This window comes from Astyanax mexicanus, unplaced genomic scaffold, assembly GCF_023375975.1.
Source record: "Astyanax mexicanus isolate ESR-SI-001 unplaced genomic scaffold, AstMex3_surface scaffold_63, whole genome shotgun sequence".
Lineage (NCBI taxonomy): Eukaryota > Metazoa > Chordata > Actinopteri > Characiformes > Acestrorhamphidae > Astyanax > Astyanax mexicanus.
The window spans coordinates 102,501-107,500 of NW_026040073.1; the positions used below are offsets into that span (position 1 = coordinate 102,501).

At 53.0% G+C, this 5,000-nt stretch overlaps 2 non-coding genes across 2 annotated transcripts; both read right to left on the reverse strand.

Moving 5' to 3' along the window:
- Positions 1-348: 348 nt before the first annotated feature.
- Positions 349-502, reverse strand: LOC125798589 (5.8S ribosomal RNA). The gene has a single exon (XR_007437382.1). It is a non-coding gene; the product is annotated as a 5.8S ribosomal RNA (ribosomal RNA).
- A 373-nt stretch (positions 503-875) lies between these two features.
- LOC125798602 (18S ribosomal RNA) lies at positions 876-2,739 on the reverse strand. The gene has a single exon (XR_007437395.1). It is a non-coding gene; the product is annotated as an 18S ribosomal RNA (ribosomal RNA).
- Positions 2,740-5,000: the final 2,261 nt, after the last annotated feature.

A 5,000-nucleotide genomic window follows, 5' to 3' on the forward strand; every position in this document is an offset into this window, starting at 1 on the left:
GTCGCTACGACGTCTCTCCACGGATCGCCGCCACCTCTCCCCTCGCCGGAACGAGGAACGGTAGAGGACGGTGTGTGGAAAGCCGGCCTCCGAGACCCATCGCTGGGCAACGGAGACGAAGGCGAGAGGGGTGGACGAAAGTCTTTTCCCCCGCGATCAAGCCCGTCGAGCGGCTTTTGTCGAGTCCCGAACGAGAAGGGAACCTGACCGAGTCTGCTTTTAGGAAGACGAAGGCGCCTCGGATCGGGCACCTGCGAACCTCCAGCCGCGGTCCCCTCGAACCGTCTCTTAACTCTTCCCCGGAGGGAAGAGGGAGACGGAACGAAAAGGTCCGATAGATTGGAATAGCGACCCTCAGACAGGCGTGGCCCCGGGATTGACCCGGGGCCGCAATGTGCGTTCAAAGTGTCGATGATCAATGTGTCCTGCAATTCACATTAGTTCTCGCAGCTGGCTGCGTTCTTCATCGACGCACGAGCCAAGTGATCCACCGCTAAGAGTTGTACTCTTTATGGTTGTTTTTGTTTCGAAGCCATGTAACCAACAGACACAAAAAGTGACGGTTTGAAATAATGTTTTACGGCAGCCGCGGGTACGGGCGCCCCGGAACGCCTAAGCGAACTCGGGGTCATCAAACCGCGCCGCCGAGCCGCCTCCGGAGTAAGAAACCCCGCAGACGGACTTCGGGGGCCAGGTACCCGTCTCCCTTTGGCCGTAAAACACGTTTTTTGCTCAGGACACCGTTTTTCGATCAAGTCATTAAAAGGCCGAAGGGAATCCCTGTAGTTCCCAACGTCGGGCCGTGGCTTGAACATTTTTTGTTTGTGGAAATGGGAGTCGCGCCTACTGGGAGACACTACCAACCCAAGTCCCGGTAATGATCCTTCCGCAGGTTCACCTACGGAAACCTTGTTACGACTTTTACTTCCTCTAGATGATCAAGTTCGATCGACTTTTCAGCACAGCACCAAGGCCCCGCGAAGGAGCCCCGGCGTGGCCGATCCGAGGACCTCACATAACCATCCAATCGGTAGTAGCGACGGGCGGTGTGTACAAAGGGCAGGGACTTAATCAGCGCGAGCTGATGACCCGCACTTACTGGGAATTCCTCGTTCATGGGGAATAATTGCAATCCCCAATCCCCGTCACGAACGGGTTTAAGCGGATTACCCGCGCCTCTCGGCGTAGGGTAGGCACACGCTGGCCCGGCCATTGTGGCGCGCGTGCAGCCCCGGACATCTAAGGGCATCACAGACCTGTTATTGCTCCATCTCGCGTGGCTATACGCCACTGGTCCCTCTAAGAAGTTAACCGCGACCGCGGGGGGCCGCGTAACTATTTAGCACGAAGGAATCTCGTTCGTTATCGGAATTAACCAGACAAATCACTCCACCAACTAAGAACGGCCATGCACCACCACCCACAGAATCGAGAAAGAGCCATCAGTCTGTCAATCCTTTCCGTGTCCGGGCCGGGTGAGGTTCCCCGTGTTGAGTCAAATTAAGCCGCAGGCTCCACTCCTGGTGGTGCCCTTCCGTCAATTCCTTTAAGTTTCAGTTTTGCAACCATACTCCCCCCGGAACCCAAAGACTCTGGTTTCCCCGCACGCTGCCCGGCGGGTCATGGGAATAACGCCGCCGGATCGCGGGTCGGCATAGTTTACGGTCGGAACTACGACGGTATCTGATCGTCTTCGAACCTCCGACTTTCGTTCTTGATTAATGAAAACATTCTTGGCAAATGCTTTCGCTTTCGTCCGTCTTGCGCCGGTCCAAGAATTTCACCTCTAGCGGCGCAATACGAATGCCCCCGGCCGTCCCTCTTAATCATGGCCCTGGTTCAGGAAACCCACAAAATAGAACCGGAGTCCTATTCCATTATTCCTAGCTCAGGCATTCAGGCGAGTTTGGTGCCCGCTTTGAACACTCTGATTTTTTCAAAGTAAACGCTCCGGACCCCTGAGGACCGGACACCCAACCAAGGGCATCCGGGGGGCGCCGGGAGGCAGGGTCTGGGACAGGCGGTAGCTCGCCTCGCGGCGGACCGCCAGCCCACTCCCGAAGTCCAACTACGAGCTTTTTAACTGCAGCAAATTTAATATACGCTATTGGAGCTGGAATTACCGCGGCTGCTGGCACCAGACTTGCCCTCCAATGGGTCCTCACCCATGTGTTTAGGATACGTTCATTCCGATTACAGGGCCTCGAAAGAGACCTGCATCGTTATTTTTCGTCACTACCTCACCGTGTCGGTAATGGGTAATTTGCGCGCCTGCTGCCTTCCTTGGATGTGGTAGCCATTTCTCAGGCTCCCTCTCCGGAATCGAACCCTGATTCCCCGTTACCCGTGGTCACCATGGTAGCCCCCTATGCTACCATCGACAGCTGATAGGGCAGACATTCGAATGAGACGTCGCCGCCGCGGTGGGCGCGCGATCGACCCGAGGTTATCTAGAGTCACCAAAGGGCCGGGGGAAACCCTCGCGGGTCCCCCCGGGTGGGTTTTGGGTCTGATAAATGCACGCATCCCGGCCCCCCCGAGAGAGGACCGGTCAGCGCTCGTTTGCATGTATTAGCTCTGGAATTACCACAGTTATCCGAGTAACGTGTGGAGCGATCAAAGGAACCATAACTGATTTAATGAGCCATTCGCAGTTTCACTGTACCTTCCGTGTGCACTTAGACCTGCATGGCTTAATCTTTGAGACAAGCATATGTTACTGGCAGGATCAACCAGGTTGCTGCGAGTGGTTTTTGTCACAGAAAAAACCATTGGTTCTTAGAGGGGAGAGGGATCGGCCCCGTACCGTCCGAAGGACCCCCCGGGGAGGGGGGGACGGGCGGAGAGGCTCGTCCGAGCTCACCCCTCATTGCTCCCAGTGGAAATTAGTGTGGCAACTCCGCTGCGCGAGTTCCCGCTTGCTTCGGGGATAACAAGGAAACGCTCGTTCCGAAACCGGGGGTCCGGAGCTTTTTGAAGCCGGGTGCTGGAGCTCGGTTGGACGCGAGGACCACCGAGGCATCCGAGTCCGACGGCTCCGGGCCGACCGGTTATCGTGTAGGGCAGATTGAGATATAGACGGGCCGTCTACGACTCCCTCGGATAGGTTCGGAAAGGTCCTCCCCCTGACGGAGGACCCCCCTGGAGGCTAACCCGCTGGGTCGGGTAGGAACGCACCGCGCACAGTGGCCACGGAGGGCCGCGCGGTTGCCTACCCAGGCGGGCTCGGTAGTCCATTCGATCGGGTCAAAATAATGAAAGAGATACCCCCCCTGGAACCGTCTCTGGAAGTTTGGTTTTTCCTCCGTACCGCCTGGGGGGCGGGGGGCGGGACGGAGGCCGACCTGCGGAGCTTCTTGGTCGGGTAGGATCGGGTCCGTGTTATAGTGTCCAAAAATCCACTTTGGAACCATTATTGGGGCTTTATTTAAGCTCTGCCATGCTTAGAAATGAATGGAGAATCATCTCCAGTGCTTGGACCCCTAGTCATTGCCACTCTCCTCAACAGTCCGACGGCACCCCTTTGAAAAACCCCCCGACGAAAAATCCTCCAGAGCGCGGGCGAACTCGCTCCGAGGCCGACCGGAGTGCACCTTCGTCGGGCAAGGGAGTCGGGCGAAGGGGGTCAGAAATCCTGGAGCTCGCCACCCTCACTAGTTTTTGGCGTGAAATGGTAGACCAAAAGTGGGGACTTAGAAAAATTTCGCACTTTTTCGACCTACCACTGGTAGACCGAGTGGGACTTAGTCATTTTTTCAGCTTTTTCGGGCCTACCACTGGTAGACCAAGTTGGACTTAGTCATTTTTTCAACTTTTCGAGCCTACCACTGGTAGACCAAGTTGGACTTAGTCATTTTTTCGACTTTTCGAGCCTACCACTGGTAGACCAAGTTGGACTTAGTCATTTTTTCGACTTTTCAGAGCTACCACTGGTAGACCAAATGGGACTTAGTCATTTTTTCAACTTTTCGAGCCTACCACTGGTAGACCAAGTTGGACTTAGTCATTTTTTCAGCTTTTTCGGGCCTACCACTGGTAGACCAAGTTGGACTTAGTCATTTTTTCGACTTTTCAGAGCTACCACTGGTAGACCAAGTTGGACTTAGTTATTTTTTCAACTTTTCGAGCCTACCACTGGTAGACCAAGTTGGACTTAGTCATTTTTTCGACTTTTCAGAGCTACCACTGGTAGACCAAGTTGGACTTAGTCATTTTTTCAACTTTTCGAGCCTACCACTGGTAGACCAAGTTGGACTTAGTCATTTTTTCGACTTTTCAGAGCTACCACTGGTAGACCAAATGGGACTTAGTCATTTTTTCAACTTTTCGAGCCTACCACTGGTAGACCAAGTTGGACTTAGTCATTTTTTCGACTTTTCGAGCCTACCACTGGTAGACCAAGTTGGACTTAGTCATTTTTTCGACTTTTCAGAGCTACCACTGGTAGACCAAGTTGGACTTAGTTATTTTTTCAACTTTTCGAGCCTACCACTGGTAGACCAAGTTGGACTTAGTCATTTTTTCGACTTTTCAGAGCTACCACTGGTAGACCAAGTTGGACTTAGTCATTTTTTCGACTTTTCAGAGCTACCACTGGTAGACCAAGTTGGACTTAGTCATTTTTTCGACTTTTCAGAGTTACCACTGGTAGACCAAGTTGGACTTAGTCATTTTTTCAACTTTTCGAGCCTACCACTGGTAGACCAAGTTGGACTTAGTCATTTTTTCGACTTTTCGAGCCTACCACTGGTAGACCAAGTTGGACTTAGTCATTTTTTCGACTTTTCGAGCCTACCACTGGTAGACGAAGTTGGACTTAGTCATTTTTTCGACTTTTCGAGCCTACCACTGGTAGACCAAGTTGGACTTAGTCATTTTTTCGACTTTTCGAGCCTACCACTGGTAGACCAAGTTGGACTTAGTCATTTTTTTTCAACTTTTCGAGCCTACCACTGGTAGACCAAGTTGGACTTAGTCATTTTTTTCAGGTTTTCGCACCA